Below are 10,009 nucleotides of genomic sequence, written 5' to 3' on the forward strand. Positions count from 1 at the left end.
AGTCAGATACAGAAATCTCCATGGGCATAAAAGGAACAAAGACAGCCAGACAGATACTGTACAATGGTTACTCTAACAATGGGAAGCACCGGTATAACGGCTATTGCGAAACCGGGTGGAGCATTCATTTCCAACTAGCATTGTTCCCAACGGGCATCGTTCACGAGGAGGCCAGTGCCCAATATGCACCGGTTTTTAACCCATTTAACCCATTTAGAACGGGTACACTATATTGTGTAGCATTATATCATTTTATGGTTTAACTATTGAAAAATAGCAGATCTACAAGCTCACAGCGCGGCACTCGGTGCCGCGCTGCGAGCTTGTAGATCTGCTATTTTTGAGAAATCGTGAAAATTAGAATTTTGACCCGATTCTATAAGTGTCTTTTGAATCCTTCTAAGATTTTTTTGAAAAACCCTATGTTTCTATGTCAGCAATCTGGCCAGCCATCGTCAAAGAAAAGGTCCTTTTCACTTAACTGGAGCTCAGTTAGTCTGTTCTTGAGAGACTACTATGTCAGTGGTTCTCAAACTTTTTCACGTGAAGGACCCCCAACATTTTTGGCCACGGACCCCCATCTCAAAATATCTAGTTCCAGGGACCCCAGAAGCGAAATTTGAGTTACAAACGTTCGCTTTGAAAATACATATATTCAAAGATTTGCACACATTTTCACAACTTTTTCAAAAAATAGCAGATCTACAAGCACTCGGTGCCACGCTGTGAGCTTGTATATCTGCTATTTTTCACTGGTCAAAGCATTCAATAATTCTAGGCCTATTTAATCGATTGTAGCTGTCCCAGCAATGGGTGGCTAGGTAATTTATTTCTTTTTGTGTTGGTTTTGCTGGAAATTATGTGAAGTGTGAATTTATGTTATTTGGGTGACTTTTTGTGGGTGACAGTATTGAGGCCATCTGGTGTTTGGTTTGTGCCATGGTATGGGCATGGTCACGTGATGCCAATCACAGCTGAGCTAGTATATGAGGTGCACCTGCCAAGGTTCAGGTAGTTGGAAGAGAAGAACAGACACACACAGTTGTGTAGAGAGAGGAGCTCTATCTCTATTTGAGAAGAGTTTAATATAATTTAAGACAGAGACAAAGGGTCTCTAACAGTGGCGGTTTTAGAGGGGTGCTTTGGCCGCTTAAGCACCACTATTTTCTGAACTAGCACCCGTAGTTTTCGGGACTAGCAAAATCGGGAGAGACACGGTCAGACGGAGAAAAGTGTGATACCCAAGCGCAGTACTACTCCTAAACAACGGCACTTCTCTCTCTCTCTCTGTTTCTCAATGTCTGTCTCTCTCTCTCTCTCTCTCTCTCTCTCTCTCTCTCTCTCTCTCTCTCTCTCTCTCTCTCTCTCTCTCTCACCCTCATCACTCTCTCTCCCATGCACGTTTGGTTGCACAAAAACACACGGGTTAAGCTACACGTTTTCCTGTTAATAATAACCTGCGTGAAATAAGCTGAATTGGGAGGTAAACGGGAGACACTTTATTGTGAAAGTAAGACGGGAAACGATAGTTGTTGCTGGGTTGGCCCTAGTTGTCGGTTTGTTATGTTAAGCTGCATTGGTTTGCAATAGCCTACTAGCGCGCAGTTTAAGTTATACATGATGAATGAATGGAGAGCCAAAACAATTTGTATTATCAGAACAGTTTAGCATACACATTAATTTGCGAACGGGGGCGGGGAAGAGAGAGAATACAGTCTGCAGTCCATTTCAGCGTCATCTTGCAATGCGCACTGACTGGTCCACCGTCCATGGGAAGTATGAAAATAGCCGACCTACATGCTCACAACACCAAGAAGGCACGCAGGAGGACAACTTACAACCCATATAAAAGAAACATTATACACTCAATTGAAGTTCTTTATGAGGAGATGTTATGGAAACCTTACAAGATCACCACCAAAGCCTTTACAACTTTCCCAAAGTTGCATGTAAGAGATAGGGGCTTTTCATCAATCTTTTTCCAAAAACTGGGACTGGATAAACAGGATAAAATATGCTGCTCTGCTGTTGATTGTTGGTGAGTACACTTGACTGCTGCTGCAGCTTGCCTATGCCGAACTCTTTTCTTGATGTCAAAAGTTGTCCGCTGAGACAAATGTTAATTAAATCGAAAATAGCAGATCTAGAAGTTCACAACGCAGCGCGAAGCGACTCGTTGTGAGCTTGTAGATTGGCTATTTTCACTTCTTTTGTTTGGGTTTAGTTTCTCTTGGTTCACGACACGGGCTAAAACGTTTGGGAAGCAATACCATATCATGCTTGCTGTAGTAGACAGAGTGGTGTAAAATTAAGTAGATGAACTGAAAAGCTTTTGGAACTGAATGATTATATGACACTGGTGTTGTCTGTCTGTTGGAGTGTTGGTACCTAGCTTTTGGAACTGAATGATTAGGCTATATGACACTGGTGTTGTCTGTCTGTTGGAGTGTATTGTTTATTGTTTATGTCGGACTTCTGCGTTGTTTGCGGCGTGAGTTTCGGTGCTATAATCAAATGGTTTGCGGATTCGGAATCACAAGAATCTTAGCTTTAAAATAGTATACAGCTTGCAAAGAAATAAACCGCGGAAACCCGAATAAAACGCGATCAAATCCGCGAAAAACCGCCATTTTTTTTTTTTTTGTGCGCGCGCGAGACGTGCACGCCAAAGCTCCCTGTAGCACCCCCTACTGCTCAGGGCTAGAACCGCACCTGGTCTCTAAAATATAAAAGATAACTTAACTCTCCTGAACATATTCAGAGCAGAAGGCCACACGGTACGTCACCTTTTATTGTTTTGTATCATTGTTTCTTGTTGTTTTATTTGGTTTAACTCACTGCATTGCCTTTTATTGTTGTAAATGGTTATTGCATTGTTTTATTCATTATGGCTAATAATATGTATTTGTATCGTTTCACAGTTTTTCACGTTGTCTATCTTGGGAGCAAAATAAAAACCCCTATGAGAAACATCAGTTTGGAGCGCAAGTTATTCTGCCTGGAAAAAGACGGTTTGGGACAGTTACAGTGAAAAACGTCCGCCACTCACTGCCAGGCCGAGTCGAAGACTGTTTCAGAGGCCTGAATCGAAGTCACGGCACGGCGGAGTCTCCCTGTCTGGAGAGCGTCGGCCATTCGTCTCGTAGCAACGGTGGTGAACATCGGAACATCGGTCCAAATACACACAGCATCCAAATCCACACAACATAAGAGAGGAGCGTCTCTAATGCCACGCATCAGCCTGCCTGTCCGGGGTGACATTGTGCACGTGAACTTGACCCAAACCAAGGGAATGGTGAGCCAGTGGGAGCAAGAAGTTGGCGCTGCAGTGGTCTGATGGTTGGCCAGCAGCGTCGTCTCCTTCTGGTCATCCAAGTGCTACAGAAGGGGGATGGTTCTGTGTGCAAGAGTCAGAAATCTTTGGCTTGGGAGATCAGGTCGGACTGGTGTCGTGAGTAGAAAGAAAAAGGCCACTTTGACAAAATTACATTTTATTGTTGAAGGTTGAATATTTAAGAGAAGCAATATTGTGCACTGTATGCATTTTATTGTTGGTGGTTGGATATTTGTTTGTTTATTAAAATAGATCTGTAGTTATTCCATGGCAATATTATTTCTGTAAAACTGCTAAAAAATGGGTTAAGTTTAAGAAGATTTTGACAAAGATTATTCCAATTCCTAAGTAAATGCAATTTGAATTCAGTTTGGTGATTTAAAATAACTGGTGGTTTAAATTTAGACCTTCCTAGAGTGTGCATAATTCTTTAGCAGAGTCACTTTCTTTTCAGAATTGCTAATTGTGCAATACTCCATTAGCAAAAGTCACTTTGTCATCAGGACGTGCAATAATTATCTTCTGAGCATAGGCACTTTATTCTGAGGAGTGCAATACTTTGAGCAAAGTCACTTTAGTCACTTTACTGAGCTAAAGTCACTTTATTTTGGGGTGCTTAAATATAATTTCTTTTGTTCAAGGCACTTTAACTTAAAAAGAAAAATGGAAGATGAAATAATTGCTGCATTAGAAGGGGGTTTCACCCTTGATCAAATTGTGGCCTCTCTAGAAGAGGAAAGGTTATACTTGGTAGAGATCTTGGAAACTGAAAGTGATGAGTCGGAGAGACAAATGATTAAAGATAGAATAACTGAGATTATTGCATACTTTGTCAGCCAAGAGGTCTTAAAGCCACAACCACTTCCTGAAATCGAAATCGATGCAGCACCAGAAAATCAAACAATTGAAGACATAATGACAGAGATAAGTAGCTTTCTACCACTTTTTCTAGTCACGTGTTCAAATACTGGATTGTGATTGGCTTAAAACAGTAGTAAATGAGGCCACAATAGCCGGAATGTGTGAAATGCCCGGATGTACATGCAAATGAGGCACATTTCCGAGATCAATACGCGATGAACGCATCCGGGGACTTCAGGAGGGAGTCGGAACCCATGGTCGGAACACCTTTCCCCCCACCAACAAATGACGGTCGCAGCCGTCCTATGTTTACTAACGTGCGTACTATCGTCGCCGATTTATTTGGATCCAATGCAATCCGCCAACTTTAAAGCCCCTTTTCTCTGAACCTATGCCTTTCTGGAAGCGAACAGCCTCTATTTACGGCCGGAACGGTGCTTTTAACTGACGTTAGCTTAGCTGTAAGCTAGACATCTGTCTCAGCAGCGACCGAGTATTTCCCGGTGAATCTGTGCGCAAAGGTGGGGGCTTGGGAGTGTGCACCACTGACTATTGCGGATGATGATGAGGTTATAGTATAGCTTAGCTTTTATGTATTGAAAATGAGAGGCACTCTTGCCGATTTAGTAAGAGACTCGTCTCCAATTGCAAGATATTTAAAAGTTATTTGGGGCCATGATGATGATGATGATATCCTTTTCTTCCCACAACTAAGGATTTTATATTGTCTGTGTTATTGTTTACAACCACTGAACCACAATTATTCACGTGTGGCAAGATTCACTCGTTTTTAGTAGGCTATATAGTGTAGGCTTAGAAGAAGCCTTTTCAGAAGTTAATTTAATGTTTTCCATTTAATGATTTCCTTTATCCTCATCTAATCTTGCGCTAATGCACCGTATGCACGCTGTTTAAAGGCCGTGTAGGCTTTTCAGAAGTTAATTGAATGTTTTCCATTTGCGCTAATGCACGCAACTGTTTTCGCCAAGTTTATATTATTATTATTTTAGTTGTTTCTCATAAGCTCGCAACCCTCCTTGCCCATCGGCCCCCACCTTTGCGCACAGATTCACCGGGAAATACTCGGTCGCGTCTCAGCATGGAGTTGGCGCCATCTGGTGGTGAGTAGAAGATGTTGTTTGTGGCACTATTTGTTGTTATGGCGGAAGTTTTATAGGCAATAATGATTGTAACTTAAGATCCTTGCAAGTTACAACTATGTGTTTTCTTTCATGTATATGGGAAAAAGTGGTAGAAAAGCTATTTACCACTCGGGGTCGGACATTATGCTCTGATAATGTCCTGTGTTAGGGGGTTATCGGACTCGGCTTCGCCTCGTCCGATCACCCCCTAACACAGGACATTATCAGAGCATAATGTCCTCTCACTCGGGGTAAATTGCTTACATTTTTCCCAGTATATAACGCAACCAGAGTCACCAGCTGAACTTAAAGTTGAAATAAGTGTCATATCAGAAGTGGAAAACAACCCAACTAAATTGATAAAACAGGAAATTCAAAGAGAGAAAAGGTTTTTGTCCTCGTACAATGATTATAAAGCAGAGGTTCAATATGTCAGATCCAAACTAAACAAAGTGTGTTCAAAATTTGAATTTGAGGAATGTCTACTTGCTGTAAAGAAATGGGAGTCAGACATAAGAGGACAATATGTGGGGTTATGGGAACTAACAACTCCATGTCGAGAGTTAAGAAGGAAAATGGAGACTTGTGTCTCAGTCACTGGTGAAGTCATTGCTCTGCTGAAAAAGGCTCAATTGAACGGAGCAGACATGGCAGCCCAAAAGGATGGGTTGGGAAAAATGGAGAAACCAAGAGACTTGGAAGCTGATGCTGAAGAGAATGAAATGCTTTTTCTAAACAAAGAACCAATTACTGTCTCCTCCCAAGACACAGAGATTGTTGAGGTGTCCGAGTCCATGGAGGGGGACAAGGGCACCTCGACATGCGTCCTAGAGCCAGCACCACTGTCTGAAGTGGCAGCAGAGGAGCCTTTTCTGGGTGCGGCGGAGACTACCTCCTTGGGGCCCCCAGCAGCCATGGCAGGAGGGGAGCAAGACATACAGGTTGCCATATCCTCTGAAGGCTCAGAGAAGGAAGCAGAGCTGGCTGTCTCGGAGGTGGACACAGCCACCAACCCAGGTCCCTTCCCTGTACTGTGCAAAGATGAGGCCACCGACCCAGGGCCTAGTCTTGAAAGCTTGCCAAAAGAGCCTGACCCAATGGACAGTGATGGGCAAAGCAAGGAACCAGTGGTAGTAGCAGCAAGAAAACTAGAAGGCACAAGAAGTACTCAAAGCACTTTCAAAACAATGGAAAGGACCAGGGAACGGAGGAACGTCAGACAGACCTCCAGGTTGCTGGAGGGAGGTCCAAGGAAAGACGCAAATGAGAAAAGACTAAAACGAAGGTGTCGGAGCATCAGGAAGAGGGAGAGAATTGGAAGGCGAAAAGTAAAGATGAAGGTTCATGGGGGCAGAGTTACTTTAGCAAGGAAAAGGTCTGACAGAAACAAAAGGTAAACGAACAAGAGAACCTGTTTCAAAGTAGAACACACAAGAAAGGAAAAACCATAGGAAAAAAAAGATTAAAAGACAAACCTTTAAAAGAAAAAAAAAAGTTCAATGTTGGTTGGTTAAGGTAAAATCATATAACGCTTTGGTTTAATTAAAATGGAAAATTACAGATTTATACAGCTCAAATGGCCCTAATTTGCAGTAATTAAATCTTGGTAATTTTGGGGGCAGTGTAGCTGTCCCAGCAATGGGTGGCTAGGTAATTTATTTCTTTTTGTGTTGGTTTTGCTGGAAATTATGTGAAGTGTGAATTTATGTTATTTGGGTGACCTTTTGTGGGTGACAGTATTGAGGCCATCTGGTGTTTGGTTTGTGCCATGGTATGGGCATGGTCACGTGATGCCAATCACAGCTGAGCTAGTATATGAGGTGCACCTGCCAAGGTTCAGGTAGTTGGAAGAGAAGAACAGACACACACAGTTGTGTAGAGAGAGGAGCTCTATCTCTATTTGAGAAGAGTTTAATATAATTTAAGACAGAGACAAAGGGTCTCTAGAATATAAAAGATAACTTAACTCTCCTGAACATATTCAGAGCAGAAGTCCACATGGTACGTCACCTTTTATTGTTTGTTTGTATCATTGTTTCTTGTTTTGTTTGGTTTAACTCATTGTATTGCCTTTTATTGTTGTAAATGGTTACTGCATTGTTTTATTCTTTATGGCTAAAAATATGTATTTGTATCATTTCACAGTTTTTCACGTTGTCATTCTTGGGTGTAAAATAAAAGAAACACTTGAGAAACATCAGTTGGAGCGAAAGTTATTCTGCCTGGAAAAAGACGTTTTGGGACAGTTACACAGGTCTTAAAAAAAGGGGAAAAAAGAGAAAAGAAAGAGGGGATTATTGAGTTTTATTTGTGGTTTGGACAGATCTTTGCTATTTGATATATCATTTGATAGTTCTGTCTTCCTTTCTTTACATTGTGTATACATGTATGTGGTGTATGTTAATGTGTTGGCGTTATGTTTTTATTTTCATGATCAATAAAAGATATCAAAAGTATCAGTGACTCTCAGTAGAATAATACTGTTGTGTATTCATGGATCAATAGTGTTGTTTGGTAGAATAATACTGTTGTGTATTCATGGATCAATAGTGTTGTTTGGTAGAATAATACTGTTGTGTATTCATGGATCAATAGTGTTGTTCAGTAGAATAATACTGTTGTGTATTCATGGATCAATAGTGTTGTTTGGTAGAATAATACTGTTGTGTATTCATGGATCAATAGTGTTGTTTGGTAGAATAATACTGTTGTGTATTCATGGATCAATAGTGTTGTTTGGTAGAATAATACTGTTGTGTATTCATGGATCAATAGTGTTGTTCAGTAGAATAATACTGTTGTGTATTCATGGATCAATAGTGTTGTTTGGTAGAATAATACTGTTGTGTATTCATGGATCAATAGTGTTGTTTGGTAGAATAATACTGTTGTGTATTCATGGATCAATAGTGCTGTTTGGTAGAATAATTCTGTTGTGTATTCATGGATTCATGAATTTCCACACAACTCATCTAATGTATTTATAGCTCACAACCAAATCTATTACAAAATCAATCAATCTTGCAAATTAATTTCAATAAACTTGAATCATGGCTCTCAGCTAATAGACTTGTCATCAACAAAACCAAAACCAACACTATGCTTTTTGGAACAAAAAATAATCTCAACAAACCCGAAATTCTAAACCATTCTTTTAACATTACCTGTCTGGATGGTACACACTTAAGTAGAATAGATCACACCAAATACCTCGGCCTATGGCTTGACTCAGAATTATCATTCAAATGCCACATAGACAATATTGTAAGAAAAATCAATTACAGCACAAGTGTTCTGTACCGCAACAAAAATTGTTTCACCTTCACAGCCAGAAAGAAAATAGTACTACAAGTCACACTACCCATCATGGATTACGCTGATATAGTCTATCAGTCTGCTACTAAAACCAATCTTCTACCTCTAAATACCATATACAACCGCTTATGTAGATTTGTTCTCGACTGCCCTTACATGACCCATCACTGCATATTGTATGAAAATCTCAATTTACCATCTCCCACAGTAAGACGACAGCAGCACTGGTTACAGTTCATTTTCAAATGTATTCATTTCAATTATCCTCAGTATTTAAAACAGTATATGGACCCATACACCTCTGAACACAATCTTAGATATTGTGCACAGACTTACTTTAAGGTCCCACCAAACATATCCAACGTAGCTGGCAAAAAATCATTTATGTTTAAAGCTCCCTCTGACTGGAACAACCTACCTGCTTACATTCGGTCAATAACTTCATTTAAACTGTTCAAAACTGCGCTGTCCTCTTATCTCGAGATTACCTGTTCGTGCTTTGAATAATTTATCATTATAACTTTATAACCATATGATCCATCATGTGCTCTGTACTTTGTGCACTCTGTACTTTTCTATTACTGTTGTTGTGTTGTCCTATTTGTAGTATGTTTTGTTTTGGTCTTGTTTTGTTTTGTTGTTGTTGTCTTCTTGTCTTGTTGATGTTGTCTTACCTATATGTGAAAGTTCTATGTGTATATGTATAAAATGGATGATGTTTGTCAATCTGTGGGAGCTCCTCGAAAACGAGATGATACATCTCAAGGTGTTATCCTAATAAAGAATTTCTATAATAGTATATTAATGACATAGTTCAATATTGAAAATGGGTGGTCTTCCCCTTTAATGTGCAACATTGTCTTCTCACTCAACAGTAAACAAACCAACATAAAGTTTAAGTGTATAGAGGGTATCTGCACATTTCTAAAGTGACAATTTAAGGACTTTTTAATAACTTTAAAATTACATATTGTAATTGTCAAAATAGCAGATCTACATGCTCACAACGCCTCACAACACGAGGCGTTGTGAGCATGTAGATCTGCTATTTTCAGCAGATCTACTGGGGGTCCCCAGTTAAAATATGATTATTTTGGGGGTCGCGGCCTGAAAATGTTGAGAACCACTGCTCTAGCCTATCTCTATCCCTCAGCTCAAAGCATGTATCAACAGAATAGTGTGTGTGTGTGTGTGTGTGTGTGTGTGTGTGTGTGTGTGTGTGTGTGTGTGTGTGTGTGTGTGTGTGTGTGTGTGTGTGTGTGTGTGTGTGTGTGTGTTATGGACAAGAGCAATGATTAAAGCCATAGTGCCATTTGGGTGGGCCTCTGTACTGTTATGTGGTGTGCGCACGCCCTGT

This window comes from Nannobrachium achirus, assembly GCF_963921795.1.
Source record: "Nannobrachium achirus genome assembly, chromosome: 24".
Classification (NCBI taxonomy): Eukaryota; Metazoa; Chordata; class Actinopteri; order Myctophiformes; family Myctophidae; genus Nannobrachium; species Nannobrachium achirus.